Below are 19,707 nucleotides of genomic sequence, written 5' to 3'. Positions count from 1 at the left end.
AACAAACTCTGTCAGGAGGTATATTAATGCTGGCAGCTTTTGGTATTATTGGCTGAATGCCTCCAATCTCTAGAACTGTGTACCATGTGTTCTGCTAATGCAGAATCTTTTTGGGGGTGGGTGAGAGAGGTGTCACACTTTAAAAAAAATTGCCGAAAATGCAGGTGTTGATTTCTAAGGCTTTCCCAGGGATATTGTACTTTTGTTTTGTAAAAGTAGTTCACTATCTCAGCTCTGAGAAACTATGATCCTTTATCCCATAAATCACACACAAACACAGTTTATTTAATAAACTCCAATGCTTTGTTTATCGAAGTAAACTTTTTTTATATGATAATCTCAGCAAAAGGGGGAAAAACTGTGTTCGTATCTTACGCTTGCTTTCTATATATCATTCAGATGATTAAATCTCTGGATGCCAATAACCATAATTATTAATTCTAACTCCTTTCAGATTACTGTAGTGAGATGTGACAGGACATTTACTACAACATGTGTTCTTCCAGCAGCTGGTTTGCTGGGTTTGCTGTAAATGATCCTTAGCAATTAGATATGGCTATCTAGATATGGCTATTATAGCACAGCATAGCTATTATTTTGCTACATATTGATATCTACCAAGCATAAGGAGGTGAAAGCCCTTCCTTTGACTGATTACAGAATGAGCACACCCAAAGCATTCAGTTGAGTAAATAAATGATGTACTGTATATGTGCGTTTGCAAAAATGATAACCAATTATATTTTTTTCTAAATGGATGGTTTGGTAAATTTAGTGCACTGCAATATACTCAAAGAAACAGCAGTAATACAACTCTCTCCTAAGGTAGCACATGAAAAGATTGAATAGATCAATCCAAGACCAAACTTAAGAACTAAATGCACTATAAAACTGTACTACTCCTGAATTTATCCAAATAAATATTCTACATAGATTATTTGATGTTTATTCATTATTTAAAAGACATTACACCAAGGATCTTGCATCTCTCAGATTCACTCACAAGCAATGCCATGGAACTCAGGTGTTTTAATAGGTGGCTGCTATCTTTTAAAACAAAATTCTGCATTTAAAATAGCTATTATTTAGAAAATAATCTTTCCCAATGAAAACGGATGGTCACTCGCCACCACCACACTTGCATAACATTCGGGTGAATGAAACCAAATACAATGTAATTTTATTTGGGCAAAAAAAGGAAGAGCAAGAGGAAGAATAAATAATACATTTAAAATAAAATTTCTACTTTCTGGTAGAAAAAAAGGCTTATAGATTTGTGAGATGCGAGAAGAGGAGACGAAGCCACAACCGAGCGGAAGGAAACGCAGAGATTAATGGATCTCCTGATTAGTGTTGTTCATATGCTTTGTGTCTCAGCTTCAGGCTGAGGATGGGCGGGCGCGTGTGCGGCGCAAAAGGGGGGTGGCGGATGGATGACACTATATGCCGCCAAACACACAGACACACACAGAGACACACACACACTTGCGAAACAGACAGGCAAGCAGGAGCTAGCCTTGCCACGTGCACTTCCAATTGTGGAGTTAACAGAAAGGGAGGTTACCCCTCGGTCCGTCCGTCCATCCCAATAACGGCAGTCAGTTCACTACTCTTCGCTGTCGCCGCTGCTCCAGCAGAATGAGCGGGCACGCAAGAGGCGCTGAGAGCAAAGAGCGCGGAGCCGGCGAGGTGGGAGAGCGACGAGCATGTTGTCTCTGGGCTGCCATGTGGGCGGGGAGAGGCGAGGCTGAGAGAGAGCTGGAAGAAGAAGAGGCAGAGCCAGGGCTCGCAAGCAGGCAGTAGTGAAGTGAGGAGGCAAGGCGTTAGAAGGGAAGTGAGACCCAGCCAGCCACGCACTGCCAAAGGGTTGGGCCAGAGGGTGGGAAGCGGACAGAAATAGAGGCAAAGGAGAGGGTGAGAAAAGCGGGTGGAGGGAGAAGCAGAGGAGAGATTTTGCGAGGGTCTAAGAAGCCAAAACAGAGGATCAAGAAAGGCTAGGAGAGGGGACAGATGAGCCGGGGGGCTCGGCGGGATCTCGGAAGAGACAATAAGCGCTACCTCTAGATAAGTCTGAGAAAGGCACAGGGAGGGAATATTGTAGTCTACATAACGATCCGAATTACAGCCCTGCAGCCGAAGAAGTGAGGCGTGCATACGGGTACAAAGAAGCGCACAGTAAGACACCAGCCCCGGAGAAAGAGCGCCAAGTGCCCGGTAGTAACAGCTCTCCAACCCAGGAGGAAAGGAGGCGAAAGTAGACCATGCTTTACAGGAAAACAAGCGTATTGTAAGAGCACCCTCGTCTGCAGCTAAAGCAGCTTCAAATTTCATCAAGACGCTGGGGGGGCATATCCAGTGTGTTCATTCAAGGTAAAACCAAGACACTTCCTGCCCCCAACAACCTGTATCTACGTGCCTGCCGCGCGTTACCGTATGTTTCTGTACCATTTGTAGCAACCTATGCTTTCTTGTCCTGTCTTTGAAGCCATTTGCTATGTCTGCGTGTTTCAATTTGGTCAGCTCAGGGTGGGTCTGACACATGAGGAGGGAAAAGAGACTTGTGAACTGAATCTAAGTCTGGCTGACGCACTGTTTTAGCATCTCATATAACCTAAGAGCTTTGAAATAGCAATACATTACTGTTCCTTGAATGTTCAGAGGACTTCGGTGTTAAATTTTGAAATATGTGCCTACCATTTAGATGACTTTTAATTCATATATCTGCGTTCCGTAACTGATTTTTTTTAAAAAGAACAAAGAAACATTGATAAAAAGTTTGCCAGCTTGAGAGAAAGATTCGGTGCCACATATCTCCAGGCTCATTGCTACCAGATCTTTATCTTGCATGTAAGGTACTTTGTGCATCTGTGGTCATTCTATTGTAAATAATAGAAGATAGATAATTTAGGAATAACATTCACACTATCTGGTAGATGGGCAAATGTGGAAAATAAGTAACTTTCAGCCTGATTTGCTTGCAGTTAAAATTCAGAATATATCAGTATATAAGCAATGTTGTGTTTTTCTTTAACATTCGAAGTTAAATTTGATAACTTTTTTTAACCATAACTTCTGAAATTACATGTAATTTCAAATAGTTCCTTTAATTTAACATTAGAATGGTTACAAATATTTCCTAATGTGATTACTGTTGTGGTTATTATTACATTTTTTTCCTTACTGCGTCTAAATGTTGGTTAAAATGCCAAAAAAGTCAGTGAAGTGTTTATTTAAGATTGATCGAAATCTAATAAAACAACACACATTGTTTGTCAGATAACCCTATTACTAACCAGCTGTGTTTTGATTTGGTAAGAAGTAGCATATTTGGGTTAGCATCCTTATGATGTCATGGAAGTGAAGCTTTCTGCATCTAATTTAAGTATTTGAAATTGGCAGGCTGTCTGCAGTGTTCATTGCTTGCAAGTCCTTCATTGCTGTCATGCTATATTTGTTCTGAGAGTCCAAATTGTGTCATATGCTTTGTTTATATATATAAATAAAGCATGGGTTCATTTTGTCATCTCCCATACATCTTAAGTTTATGCTGACAACTTATCCAACTAAGCTATGCTAACTGATGTAAGCTAAGCACTATTTCCTTAAAGTGTGTGCTTTTACCTTTTCATACCTTTTCATAGTGTTATTTCTGTCCATTTTTCAAAAAGTTGGAGAGCGAATATATTGCTTTTGTGTCCATTTAGAACAGCTTATCTATTGCTTATCCATTGCTTAAAAATACAACACTGGTAAATTGTAAGAATGATATTGGAATTTTATATTTTATTTGGTTCAAATTATTTTCTAACTCTTGTCATTCAAAAAAATATTGTTTTTAAGACAAGGTAGTATACCAAATTAGGTTTGCAAATTATTAATTTTTCATTGACTTTGCTCTGTTTCTAACTGAGCCCTGTTACCTTGAGAACTGTAGCCTGAGCACTATCAGAGCATGCTCTACTTCTGATTTCGGGTGTGTTCTCTTTGTAATGCTACTTAATGAAGAAACATCTCAATCTGCCATAAAGAAGCATAATGGAAGAGGAGAGTGGTGATTGGCTATGGCTACTGAAAAAAACAAAAGGTAAAAGCTGTCTATGGAACACAGTGAATCATTATTTAAATTCTGCATATGACTTCTACAGTATACAACTTATAGTGTTGAAATAATGGTTGGTTCTTTTATATGTATTTCAAGTAAATCTTTTCTGGGAGCAAAGAAGGTACATAAGAACTAAATGAAAGAAGTTTAAAACTTGGAAAAAAACATAAAATATAGAAAAAAGTTTGAGTCTTCTAAAAGATATAAATCAGTTTTACATTATAAAACAATTTAAGTTATAAAATGTATTATTTCTTAAGTGTGAACTAACAGAATGTTGTAAAATGGCTTCATTAAATAATAAACAAACATTTGTGAATGATTATTGTTTTAAGCGTGAAAAAATGCCTGATATTTAAATAAAAACCATGAATGATGTAATTATGTATTATATCTATGTAATCTTACAAGTTAACATAATTCATCATTATTTTGATATTTGCAGAAAATAAACAGTTGACAACTAGTGATACTAATTGGTAAAATAACATGCCTATAAATTTATTAAAATGCATTATGTATGAATATAAAATCCTTAGCTATGAATTTCTTTATAGGAGTTACATAAAGTATACATTTTGCAAAATGCTTAACATTTTAATAATTTGGAACACTACCATGAATTCTATATGTATTTATTTCATTAACTTAATTTAACATAAGCGATCCAAATAAGATTTCATTGCTCAAGCAAATTTCTTGGGTTCCATTCATATACTTCAAATTGAAGTCTTTCACACAGGAATGTGTTATTTTGCTTTTGTGTATGCACAAGTGTGGTACTGTGCATGTTACAAAGTTATTCTGAACTCCGAATATATTCACCTATATAGACAACCTGATGAAATGATCAAAGATACATTATTTGAAGCAGGCAGTGGGATTTGTTCTTCCCAATTTATCTTTTCAAATTATTATTTTGCCATGTAGCAGAAAAATATATCTTTAAAAGAATTTGCCATTTTGAATTACGTAAGGAATAACATAAGGAATTGGTTATTTTTGTATATGGGTCCTGTATTCATGGTGAAAAATGTAATCCTCTATAGTTCAAGAAAGGTTACAGTATCAATTGAAATACAAAGCAGGACAAACATTTTCAGATATGAAAAATAAAATATGAACGTTATGAGTTTGGAACTCAAATGACATCAAAGTCTAAGTTCAAACATCCAAGAAAATGGATGTGTCATATTTCCCAGAATATATCCAGTGGTTAATTGACCATTGAAATTTATTGTTGTTTATTCATTGCTGTTTATATTGTGTATATATGAAAAGGCTAAACAAATCTGAGTGTGATCAATTCAGTCAGCAAATGGAATGTATAGCAGTTTTTCTCACTGTAGAACTCTAACCTAGCCAAAAATATCAAATTATATATTTTCCATTGATCATCAACTATCTCAGTAAAAAGCTTAGTTTAAGTTTTAAAATATATGCATATAAAAACAGTCTAGAAATATTTTGCACAGAAAGAGTATTTTGTTTTTTTAACATGTAATCATACAGTATTTACATGTCAAAGAAGCTAGTGTCCTTAAAATAAAGGTCTATATAATATATGAAAAATATTGTTGGATCAGATACAACTGAATTTCATGCTAGCCAAGTATTTCGGTAAATGTACAGCCCAGGAAATAATTTTTACACTAGAAGTGCAATTAATATGTAAAATCCTATAACTCATTAGTCCTTGTAATTATTTTACTCAGTGAGACACATTACTAACACTAGATTATTTTTCTTTGTGTATATAAAATTTTAATATTTTTATAAAATATTAAACATGAAATTATAATGATTTAAAATGAGAAGTTTATGCATCTCTCTAGAAACTAAGATTCTGTGTGTAGCAACAGATCTGGTTCACTTTTAAAAATGGATTTTTCATTGGGCCCAATTAAAATGCTTTGAATGTTTGCAGCACAAGAAATAAGGATGTGAGTGGTACAATAAAGAAAACCAACTACCTAAGAGAAATAAGTCAGTGTTTTTGAGTGGGAACCTTTGCTACAAAATGTGCGTTTTAAATATTATTTACTTCTGAAAATATCTTGTTGGATTGCAATAAATTATTAATGTTTATGAAACATTGGTTTAATTTAATTTAAACCCTTTTGGAAAAACATGAAACGAATGTTATGAACTAAAACTAGAAAAGTCTGATCTTATTCATTGATTAAAGATTTTTATACTAAAATTCTGAGTATACTTTTTAAAATATAGCAACTTGGGGAATATGCGTATACTAAATGATAACTTCTATAGAAAGTCTTATATTTATATCTTAATTTATAGATTCTCACTTGATGCAATTTTCAGTTTTTCAATTACTTCTAATTTTTTAGCATCGATGAATTAATCATTGACAGTACAAGGTTGGCCGTATTTTATGTGCGGGAAAATGAGTCATAGATAGATTATATTGGATTTGTATATACATAATTGAAAGTTGTGGTGTTAAGGGGTTGGAATACAGTAAAGTACAATCGATAGAATGCAATCACTTAAATGTATTTCCAGTAAAATTCATCTTTAACTTTAAAAAGCAAAATTAAACTAAGTATGAAACATTGTGATAAAATAGATACAGGGTCTACAGCCCTTCCTCTAAGCCCTATAATTCCTCAGTTAAGTGGATGGGTTAATTTTTGGTTTAATTAACCTGTGCTAATTAAGTATATTGTTTCATTGTTATGTGCACTTGTTTTTACAGTGCTGTCTTAATACGTGTTTGATTAACATATGCATACAATGACTTTAGATTTGTTTACTCTGGTTTTCTTTCTTTCTTTCTTTCTTTCTTTCTTTCTTTCTTTCTTTCTTTCTTTCTTTCTTTCTTTCTTTCTTTTCCTATGAATCTAAATTAAAAAGTGATAATATTTTGTGCAATATTTTTTCAGTAGACCAAAGTGATTTGAATAGCATATCTTTTGTGTTTACTGACATATTTATAACATTTTTGTTTTGAATATATAGTTTATATTTGTTTCTCAAAAACTGGAATATAAAGAAATTACTTATACCAACAATAATAGTTCAAATACAAATTGATGTGAATATTTTCCTTGTTGGCATTTCTTAGACCCATTATAGCTATCCAGGTTATTTAGTAGGATCCAGGTTCAGTTGATTTATCCTAGGTCTAACATAATGTTTACCCATTAGTAAGTAACATATTATACTAGAACAGTAACAATAACATTAAATTATCATGTTTGCATCTTGTAACATGATAAAAAGCATTACTGTGTTTTCAGTTATCAACGGGTTATATGTACCTGATTGCTTTTGTTGCATGATTCACAATTTTATTTTCCCTTTTTTCTTTTTTTTTAAAGCACAAGGAATGCTGTAATACAAATGTGAGTATAATAAAACAATTTCATGAGTATCATCAACAATGTGGAGATACTTTTGAGAGTTAAACCCTTTTGGAGTATGAGTCTAATGAACAAACTTTAATGAACTTTGGAGAAGTCTCTCAAAACTCAAAAGAACACTTAAGCTTTTCTGTGTGATTAGCTTTTTCCAGTCTCCATCATACTTGTCCTAATTTAAAAGAACTAGTTGCAGCCCCAAAAGTTAAATATTGAGTCTATGTTCTTTTTTTCCTGATTGGCAAGTGAATAAAGAGCTACACAATAGATTCATGTGAAAGTTCAACTTTTTTGATAACGTGCAAAATACTCCACTGATAGTAGATTAATCTAAAGGAATAGTACAGTTGTTTTAGCAGTAAGACAATGTAAAAGCAAACTTACAAAATACTACCACATTTCAGAAGGTTTCCTAATATAGGAAGCTAATTCATGCCAAATCAGGCTTTTGGTATACTTGGTTTATTCTGTACAGTTTCAGATTGGTCTTTTTTTTCTAACCAGAGAGGTAATGGATTGAAAATGCTACTGTTAAACAAGCAAATAACTGTTTTACCATTTCTGTACTTCCAGTACTGTTTACTGATTTTGTTTTCATTTTTAATAATTATTCTGTCATGATTTGAATAGCTAGTATTTTGGAATCAAGACAAAGAGGAATTGAAGACCAATTTTATCACAATCCGTATTGAAGTAATTCAGTCTGAAGAGCTGGACATCCCTATTAAATTTGGGGGTGTTTTCAAAACAGGGCTACTGATTTTCCAATTCTGAATGGATTGCCTTTTGAGAATGGATTGTTCTCCAGTCTGAATTCTTGTTGAATTATTAACAAGACTCTGTTTTCTACTCCTTAATATTGTATCCTGTATATGGCATTCCACCAATTACAGATAGCTTTTAGGTTCAGTGCCAACATATGACTGGAAGGTTAGAAGGTGATTCTACCAATTTCACTTCATGCATGCCAATCAAGCACATCATGTTGAGAGGGTACTCAACCTTCCATAGGAGACATAGGCAAATTGGCTAATTACAATAGAACATTGGCGAAACATAACATTCTTCTGTTAAATCTTAATGATGTGGAGTGATAAAAGCAGTGCTTTTTTCTAAAAAAAAAGGTGCCTGAACTCAGAGGTGCTGTCACTGGGAGCGATGCCGGTGTTTTGCTACGGCGTCGTTGCCTGTCCTTTGCACCCCTGCCACTCGGAGCCCCATGCCGTGGGGACTCCCCTCCCCACAGTCGCCGTGGGGATTCTCCTCCAGCAGTTGCCACGCCGTGGCCCATGCTGAGCCCCCACCCGGAGCTGCTCTGAACCCCGACCCAGAGCTGTGTTCCTCGTGGCAGTGGTCTCCGGCACCAAATAGCCTCTTTCCAACCACATCCAGAAAAATTTGTAACAAATATTGGAATTCTCAAGGCCATGTTTGGTATTTCCCAGCAATCTGTTACTGGAAGGAAAAAGCAATCCCTGCTGTGTTACTGATCCCAGAGAAGCATTTGCATGTATGCAGGTATCCTTAGGGTGCCATAGTTATGGATGAGAAATATTGGTTGCAAAGTTGGCATTTCTGGATGTAACACAGATATTTTGGACTTATTTTTGTTTCTTTGCATGTTTCATATTTTTAAAAAGGCATATGCTACTGACTACACTTATGCACATATGTAACATCTTTTGCTAGGTTATATGACCACTGCTTGTCCAGAATGTGAAAAGTGAAAGATTGTGACTAAACAAAATTTTAATGTACAGATAATACCACCAGAAATTATTTTAGCCTTTTTAATAAATGTTGTTATTGATGTTAAGCTCACCATGGAAAACATCATATATTGTTATGTATATACTAGGTTAATTATTTAAAGACTGAAGTGCAACATAACTAGATTCTAAATAATCATTTTTCAAAACACACAACAGTCCAAACAGTAAAAGTAAAGTCCAAATTAAGAATATTTCATTCTTAAGAATTGTTTAATTTAAAGGGGTTTAGTTGTAATAGATGGTTATAGATTCAAAATAGTTTTCAAGAGTGTACAAAAGATACTATTTTTTCCTAGCATTAGCTAAATTAGACATATTACATTGAGAAAAATGTTTCTCATTTCTTTCCTGTTACCTTTATTGATTTCATTGCAGAGATGTTAACATAGGAAATAGATTATTTTGTTATCTAGTTTTACCTTCCAAAAGACAGAAGCAGATGAAAAATGTGAGGTTCTTTCCTGTTGGCTTTTTTGAATTAGCTGTTTTAGATTCTAAAAGTTTAGTTCCTCAAGAAGTAACCTTGTAAATAATTTTAATGTCCTCCTCTAGTGCAGGGTTGGCAACCTTGGCTCTTTTATGACTCAAGGACTTCAACTCCCAGAATTCCTGAGCCAATATGGCTCAGCTTGGAAACCTCTCTCTTTCCCCTCAGCGTGGCTGGCTCAGGATATCTGGGAGTTGAAGTCCATGAGTCATAAAAAAGGACTAAGATTGCCTACTCCTAAAGCCAATAGAGGAAGCTTTTTTTTTTTTTTGCAAAAAAAAAGGTTCCAGAATGCCATTCTGAGCATTCTATGAGAAAAAAAGCCCTGGATAAAAGAATTATCACTCAGCAATAAGAAATGTTCAAGCTTAAAAACTGAGGATGCTAGTTATCTAAATGAGATTTCCCAACAAGGATATTTGGAGATGTAACTAACTATATGCCAATTAATTGAAGCTTCATATGTGCTTGCCTTTTTAACTTCAATTAAATATTATATAGAGATCTTAAATATAGTTCAACCTCCTGTGTTCATAGAATTCTTAGCAAAATTGCCTGAAAAATTAGTCATTTTTGCAGGTGCTTATAGTTAAGACATTCAGGTTACATGCAAATTTATTGAATCAAAATGTTCATTTTTTCACTTATATTAAGTAGTAAAATGCAATGTTCTTGAATTCTTCTGGCTGAAGAATCCAGAAACTAAAAGAAGCCAAATAATTAGGTGATGTAACTTGTACAGATAATAACCTGGTGTATACTATATACATATTAAAATTGTATGCATATAGAATAATTTTTTTGAAAATAGTTAAAAAAAAGAAACCACAAATCTAATAGGGGACATTTTTTGTAATTATAGGGTGCCATTAATAAATATTAATCCAAACTATAAAAATAAATAAAAGAGTTTACACTACCGTATTTTCCGGCGTATAAGACGACTTTTTAACCCATGAAAATCACCTCAAAAGTTGGGGGGTCGTCTTATACGCCCAGTCGTCTTATACGCCGGAAAATCAGTGGGTGGCGTCTGGTGGGAGCCGGCAGGACAGTCCTGCGCACGCGCGCACTCCCCGGCTGCTCCTTTAATGGGACATTTCAAAAATCCCATTGAAAACTATTAGTGCCAATAAAGATATTGGACAGCTATACCTTTCCATCTGATAATTTTAGAAGAAATGGGTGATTTCTGCATATGTCAGAGCCACTAAAAACATAGCAAGTTCTTCTGTACTGCTTATATTACAGAGACATTTATTAGGCTTAACTTACCATTACTGAATAAATATCCAGGGTGCACACTACAATTTTATACCAACCTGCTGTTTTCAGTATCAACCCTGCTATGACATACCATGTTGCCATGTTATGTGCAGCAGTGCTCAAAATTTGTAACATAAAAACTCGTGCTTGGACTCAATTTGTGAACTAGATTTAATGAATATTAGTTCACTGTATGCCAGGTGCTTTATAACTTGATAGAGATAACTTTGCACCTTTTTGTTCCACTATATCTATTTATTCACCTATCGTCCTTTTAGTTTTAGATGTATTTTACTAGAAAACGTAACTAATAACAATAGCACTTAGATTTATATACTGCTTCACAGTGCTTTACAGCCCTTTCTAAGCAGTTTACAGAGTTAGCACATTGTCCCCAGCAATCTGGGTCCTCATTTTACCGACCTCAGAAGGATGGAAGGCTGAGTCAACCTTGAGCCAGTGAGAATTGAACTGCCAAACTGCAGGCAGCTAGAAGTAGCCTGCAGTACTGCATTCTAATCACTGCACCACCAAGGCTCAATCTTAGTGCTTCTCCAATAAGCAAGTTCAAATCAAACTGAACAATAAAGCAATGTGTAATACACAAAGCAGGCAGAAAAAAATATTTAGGTAGCACAAACAACTTATCTATATTTTTGGAGAATACCTACATTTCTGTAATGGGCAGAAGTAATAACCAAGACAGTAGTTAGATAAAACAAATATGAGCCTGTTGCTAAAACATAATTTGAGAAAGCATCTCAGACATGACCCTCCCTAGTTTTCATGAACATAAAGGGCAGGGGAGGATATATACTCAGACTTGCAAGGTTCTATTATTGTAACCTTATAATAAACATACTAGCATTCATAATGTTGGTTTTTACTTTGAAGGGCTTAGAATTTCTGGTCAGTCTATATACTGTTTGGCTTTTATGCAGTGGAAAGCAAGGACTCCCAAGTTTATGATAACATATGAATGTGATAGTTGTACAACAAATTAAGCTTTTGCTGGTTTATTTTATTTTTATATACTTCTAAACAGCCATTTAGGATTTGTAATCAACCATTTTAAAGCTACCGTAATTCAAAAATTATTCCTTTTTAAGTAATTAAAAAGTAATCATAAAAGTATGCTAGGGCATAAATAATATCTTTTACTCATTCATGAAAAAAAAATGTGAATATATTTGATAGAAGAGCATGTGAAGTATACTATTCATTCACTTTAGGGCTCAAGGTTGACTCAGCCTTCCATCCTTCCGAGGTAGGTAAAATGAGGACCCAGATTGTTGGGGGCAATTAAGCTGACTTTGTAATAATGCCGCTTGGGGTGTGTGTGAAAGCCCTAATAAGCAGGCATATACATAGAATGAAGGCTACTGCTAAGCTTGTAAGCCGCCCTGAGTCTTCGGAGAAGGGCGGGATATAAATGGAATTAAAATAAAAAAATAAAAATAAAAGAACAAAGCTTATGACTTTGCAAGTATCAACATTTGGCAGTTCTTTGGACAGGGAATCATCAAGTTAAAACCATTCATCTAACAAGAATTCAAAGTTACAATGGCCAACTTGTTGCTTTGTGTATTTGCACTTATGACCATTGCACCAACCTTGCAGTCACTTGATCTCAGTTTGGATGCTTAGCAACTGGCTTGCATTTATGACTGGCTGCAGATCATGATTTGTGATCTTTTTTGTCAGTTTTTGGCAAAAAGTGCCCACTGACTAAACTAGATTAACTTGACTTCTGCACGATTTACTTAACAACCATGGTGATTTTCTTAATGGCCACAGTAACGATGGTAATAAAATCATTTCCAGCCACATGATGATGATATGACTCACTTTACAGACCATCCTGGCCAAGAGAAATCCCAGTTTCAATTGTAGTTGTAGTTGTAAACTATCTGATAGTTCAACACATATGCATGCTAAAAGCACGAATCCTTCTGATAGATAAAATGATGAATGTTTTAACTGTATTGGTAAAACAGTATTACTGTAGTTATTATAATTTGTATACAGTAATTATAGCAAATGCTATAAAACGCAACTACTTTTTGTAATTGATTCCTGGTCATTTAAATGTAGGAATTTGGGGGCAGAGGAATACTGCAGGATCCAATCTGGGTCGGTCACCGGGACTAGAGGTTTTGTCTTCTGAGCTTTTGGATTTGTGCCGGAGCCCATCCACAGGGAACCCCTCTTTCTCAGCAGAGTGTGTGCTAGAGATTGAGTGTGTCCTCTAGCAGAGGAATAGTATTACATGTAAATTATAGCACAAATGGAATGTTACATTGTAACAAGTTTATTTCCACTTTGCAACAGCAACAGTTTTCCTCAGGGATTACTAGGCTTCTGGTATCGCAACATTTTCTTCAAGGAGCTGATTGCTGGCTATTGGCCAGGCCTTTCCTATTGGCCATCAACTCAGCTAATAATCTATTTGAAAATAAATGTATTGTGAAATAATTTTAATAAGATTTTATTAAAGTTATAGGAAAATTATATTAAATAACTGGCTTAATTGCCTTGGATTTTTAAAATATTAAAATACTTTAATATCTGAATCGATTTATACAAACTTATTTCAATAATGTAAATAAACATGTAAAGCTGGAAGGGACATTATGCCACAGTCTGCAAGGAAGAAATAAATACAAGCTGTAATGTGACATGAAACCTTATAGAAGACAAACATTTACTCTTGAGAAATACATAGCAACTTTGTAAAACTAGGATTTTTTTATTGTAATTTGTACTGACAGATTTCAGTAATTAGGAAAGAAAAGTTCCAGAACTGGCAGCAAGGTGAAAAACAAATGCTAAAAATTTATTTTTTTGATGCAGAATAATATATTTTTTTTACGAAACAGGTGAACGTACACTTTAGTACTTACAAATTGAAGAAAAGCTCATTTAAAAGATAAGTAGTCAAACACTGCAGAAGTTTAGTGTCATATTTATCTCTATACACACAAAGCAAACATATATAGAAACCTAGTCACCAGCAGGTAATTTAATGACAAAAAATAAAATATATGTTCTATGGCATTACAATGCAAATCCCACCACCAAAGTTGGATGCAAGTATATCTATCATGGGCTTTGCAATGTGACATTATTTGTACCATGTTCTCCATAGCCTACTCCTGTGGTTTGCTGGACTCACTATGAGTAAGCAGTTCTAAGGTTCATGAATTCCAAGGTGTTCTAGTTTACATAAGGCAGCGTAGGTGCCTAAATTGGGAGTATTACTCCAATTTGTCTCTAGAAGTGTAGTAAGAAAGCTTATATGTGGGTTCAACTGATGATGAGCTATATCTGGATCTGGATCTAGTGACCGGTGACCGGTGACAGAATAGCGATGACTGCATAACTGCAGTATATAACATGTGAAATTGTCTTTCAAGATAGCCTGTAAAAGGCAGCTGGGCACATATAATCCTTGATTTATGACCAGTCATTTGATCATTCATAGTTATTATGGACTCGAGAATTTACTTAACAACCCATCCTCAAAGTTATAGTTGCTGCACCAGCCCCACAGTTACTTGACCACATTTTTTGCCCTTTTCTGGCAAAAAAAGCCTTTTCGATAACCTGTATCCAGACTTACAACTCTGTAATTCACTTAACAACCATGGTGACTCAATTAATGTCCATACAAAAGTGGTTGCAAAGTTGAGTCCAATCATGTGTCAACACGACTTACAACCTCCATGTCTTAGGGCCAAAATTCAGGCACAATTGTGACCATAAGTCAAGGACTACTTGTAAGTTATTAAATAAATGAGTACATAGAGCTTTGTAATATTGGTCCTAAAAATGCTACTTTACTTATTTGGGAGCTACTTGTCTAGTAATATGTGCTGATTTTTTTTTTTCTGTTCAGTCTGATTCCTGGATACCCTCTGCACTTTTCCTGGCAAGATTTTTGAGAAATGTTTTGTCGTTACTTCCTAGGGTTGAGGGAAAATGACTAATCCAAGGTAGTTGAGTTGGCTTTCTATTTAAGGCAGAACTTGACACAACAAACTTACAGTTTCTTTCCTTACATTGTAACCATTATATGCTGATACTACCTTCCAAGGCTTAGAACTAAAGTTCTGATGACTTAGAGCTCTATTATTTAAAATATTACCTGCCAGTACCACCCAACCCACATATTAAGATTTTCTTGGCTTCCGGTTTGCGTGTGCAGTGCTTCTGGACGTGCAGGAACAGCCTGCTTCCTGCCGTCCATTTCTTTCTTTTTTGGAGGACCCTGAAAAGGGTCAAAAATTGCCCTGGAGGGGCTATTACTAAGAGAAGGACTTTCCTGCGATCACGGAAGGGCGGTAGCCCTCCTCTGGAATCCGGAATCATCTCCTTTGGCCCGAAGAAGAGACCAGCCATAAAGATGGCCGATCATTAAGCTGCTCCCTGCCGAAAGCCAAAGCACTACCTAGCACTAAGAAGCAATCTGGAGGACCTGGGTGAGCTTTTGCCTTTCTTATTCCCTAACCATCTTCCTGTGGGACTTTCCTGAAAATACCTTTCCCCATTTTTTGAGAAAATGGGGAATGTCTACTTTGGGAACAAATTTTAAAGCCTCAAACCTACAAAAGAACTTTAATTAATTCAGCAAAGAAATTAAGTAATTTCATCTGTATTTACTAAAAAGCTTCTATTTGTTGCTGGGAATCCACTACCCTATCTTTTCTCTAAGCTGTGAATTAAGGAAAAAATTTGGACTAATCTTATAAAATTTCTATACTAATTTGGAAAAAGAAAAGAAAATTCCTACATTGCATATTATATGTTACTGATGACATCTGGCAAAACCTGGTACAGCAAGTAAATTTCCTTTTTGTTGTTGTGAGAGCTCACTGAATAACAGAGCTGTCCTTGACCCTAAGATAAGGGTGGGAACACCTGGAACTGAATACAACTCTTCAGGTGGTGGAAAATCTTTGACTATTAATAAAACAGCCTCCATGGAAGATTTAACTGCAAACAACAACGAAATGAATGAATACATCCCACCACTTGATTATAAACCGATACTGGACACGATTTTGGCAATGACAGAGCAAATTAAAGCCAAATAGCAAGAAAAATCTGACAACTTAAAGCCACCAAATCAAATTTTCACTTTAAATGAGGAAAAGATAATCCAAAATCAAATAGAAGAAGTGGAAACTAACACTAAAATAGGAGATTTCAAAGAACAACAAAAGCAACCTACAGAAGACCTTAAAATCCAAACTTTAATGGCAACTACAAAACTTGCAACCCAAAAAGCAGCAGCACCTGAAGAAAACAACACCAAGAGTGAAAACACTAAAGGCTTTCAAATACAATATATTGAGAATTCAATTAATCAAAGGACAATCATAATACCAGCTACTACTTTCTACCTAACCCAGATAGAATTGGAAGAACAAAAAGTTTTGACTGATTTAATGACAACTATATTATATCAACCATCAAAAACTGAATTATCAAAGCAAAAATACAATGGTTACAAAGGGGACATCTTCCTTGCAAAACTGACATTTGGATACGCTCCCTAGATTCAAATAAGGGACATAGGAAGAAAGGAAGATACATTTGAGATTTTAAAGATGCCAAGAGGGAAGCATGATTGGCACAAAAGGAAGGCAAGAGTTAGATTTAAAAAAACCTGAACTTGTTTCTCTTTTGGGATTCCTAAAGATAGACTATAAAAATATCTTTTTTATAGATTAAGGGGAATTCCTAAAAAAATAACTGATTTTACATTTAGCTTTTAGATCTGTAAAGGAAAACAAATGTAAGCTTTTAGAATATAACTCCGAACTATATTTTAGAACTTGGAATGACATATCAAAAGATAGTATTTTAATAATTGATGTATGGTCAAGATGACCTATAGAATATTCAGTGGTTACTTTTGAACCATAGTATAGAATGTAGAATTTTATATATAAAAGATAGTATTTTAATAATTGTGGAATGGTTAAGGCAAAAAACATATTTCTAATAACTGGTGATTTGTTAAGATGAAAATTAGACTTTAATGGTAAAACATAAGAATGCTTTGTAATGAACAATATAAGTTTTGTAGACAAAAGAATTATTCTTTATTGAAATAGGGAATTGTGGGTTACCCAAAATTAAGCTTTTTCCTATATACTATAGGCCACTCTAGAATATCCTATTGCAATTAGATAAAATTTAAAAACAGGATATTGATATGTATTACTGAAAATATATTTTAAGTTTTGTTGATTGAGTAGGTTACAACTAGAAATGTACTAACTTGCCTATTTTGACTATGTAATAACTAACGGAAGTAGAGAGGGCATCTCTGTTGATGTGACCTGAACTATTTACAACTGGTTATTTCTTATTTTAACTACCCCCAAACCATATTGTTTCACAAATACATGTATACGTAAATATTAAAAAATCAATAAAACTTGTTTTTTAAAAAAGATTTTCTTCTTCTCATGATACAATCTATAGGTTCAGTTCATAGTGATGTGGCAATTATGGCTCTTTTTGCCAGAAGAAATGAAACCGGCATCTATTCTGTCCTTTTTAAAACAATTAAAAGACATTTCCTCTTCTGCAGGATCATAAACAATTGCTTGGATCTGATTTCTTTCTGAAAATGAAATTTATTTAAAACAGTATTACAGGATTTGGGTAGTTTTTTTTTTAATCAATTTATATTTTTGTTCTGGCATCCTTCTGATCCTCTTGGGAAGGAACAACTGTAGAAATACATAAGAATTGATTTAGGTAGAGAGAACAATAAAAGCAGAAAGCTGGAAAACGTAAGTAGGCATAATAGTATTTTACATCTAAATAATATTTCTACATGTAAATAAAGACGATATCTATATTCATTTGCTGTGCTTCTAGAACAGGGGTGTCAAACTCAATTTCATTGTGGGCCGCATCAGCATTGCAGTTCCCTCAGGGGGCCGGGTGGGTATGGCCAGCGTGGGCGTGGCTAGAGTGCATATGGCCTACTGGGTGAGCGTGGCCAGCTCTACATCGTTCGCATCAAGGGTGCCTATGGGGACCTGGGCAGGAGTGGGACAGATCTGAGGGTCTCTGGCAGGAGGAGGGTCTCTGGGCAGGGGCCAAGGCAGTGGGGGCCGTTCTCTCACTGTTTCCAGGATGGCTTCGCGGGCCGCATGAAACCACTTTGCGGGCCGGATCCGGCCCCCGGGCCTTGTGTTTGACATGTCTGTTCTAGAAGAACTTATCATGAACACCAATGGACATTTTTTGTTTCTGACATAAACTGGCATATATACTTTCTGCTGTTTTTTTCCTGCCAAAGCATAGTCATTTAATTATGCTGTAAATATTTTCAGCTTTGAAATATCTTCCTGCTTTTCTGCAGAATATCGATACAGAATCCAAGTTATTGTTACTATTGATTCAGTATCTATTTAAAAGTGGTGTAGAGAAATTTATAGTCTCATTAACTTTGGAATTTCACAGAATAGAATGCTATAGGATTTCAGAAACAAGGCATCAAATAAATCTAAATTTTTGTCTATCCAAATCTATTTTACTCTAATACTTTAGTGTTGACCTTTAATCAACTTTAGATAAAAGGCAATTGTTTACTGAATGGGGGGGGGAGTCTGATTGCTAATGTGAAAAACTCTTGTTTGGGGCATCACACTTTCTATTTCAGTAAGGTTGCAACATTTTTTCATCTTGGCCTGCCCTGGGTATTTTAGATTACAATACACATTGTTCCTAATTAGCATGGAAACTGTAATGACTGGGTATGATTGGATTTCTACTTATTTACTCCAGGAATAAGCTAATGATGCATCCAAACAGCATGTGGAATTTGGAGGAAAAAGGAGGGCATAAATTAATTTTGAGAGAAAAGGTTGGCAAGTATACTACTTAATAAGCCAAAATCAATTTGAAGCAGATTTTTTATAAAAAAATTAACTCATACAGTCAGTAGAAATGAAAGAAAGAGAATGACCACATAATTGATATTATGATGTTGACAAGTGTTCACTGCAGTATTCCTTGTCAGTTTGCTGAATCTGTTAGTTCCTACTAAGGCTTACATGCTTTCTTGCCTTACAAACCATTTGTTTGCTCTTAAATAAAATATGATAGCTCTGCACGAACCATTATTTATGAAGCCATTTCCTGTCTTGTATGATTTAGAATATTCTAAGTGGTAGATTGCAGCACCAACTTATATTTGGGGTTGTTCACAGCTTTTTGCTTGAGTTAGGTGAAGAAATAATGATGGCCTGATTTTCTTTTTTACTTGAAGATGGACCATATTAAAGGTAGTATTTCCAAAGAGGTTATTAGCTCTGAATTTCTGGAAGAAGAGAGATAACTCTCTCGCTATCTTGTAGTTCCTTAATGTCTTAAAAAATATGTGTTTCTCTAAGAGTCAGGGGATTGTGGAGATCCAACTTAAGAGTCAGTCTCTAGGTATCTTGCTTTAGAGTTCAAAAGAAAAAAAAGGTATAAAAATAACTCAAGAGAAATCTGAACAGCACACTTTGTATCTTTTTTTTCTAAAATTCATATGGCTTCTGAAAATAGCTGGAAATTCTGTTGCAGCTAAATTATTTGTCAGCAACATTTTACCTTTTAATACATACCTAGGCAAAAGTGAATGTAGTAGAACTAAAGCACTCCAATTGCAAAACAGGTGAATAATGG

The 19,707-nt window shown here is 34.9% G+C and overlaps 1 protein-coding gene across 1 annotated transcript in view; it reads left to right on the top strand.

Annotated features, from left to right (window-relative positions):
* Window positions 1–1,951: 1,951 nt before the first annotated feature.
* Window positions 1,952–19,707, top strand: part of ARPP21 (cAMP regulated phosphoprotein 21) — a 141,320-nt gene continuing 123,564 nt past the window's right edge. Inside the window, exon 1 of the mRNA XM_081345175.1 lies at window positions 1,952–2,370. The gene's annotated coding sequence lies outside the window, so the exon portion shown is untranslated. The remainder of the gene's footprint in view (window positions 2,371–19,707) is intronic.

This window comes from Vipera berus (genome assembly GCF_964194415.1).
Source record: "Vipera berus genome assembly, chromosome: Z".
Taxonomy (NCBI): Eukaryota; Metazoa; Chordata; class Lepidosauria; order Squamata; family Viperidae; genus Vipera; species Vipera berus.
This window is presented reverse-complemented; position numbering and strand designations above follow the sequence as displayed.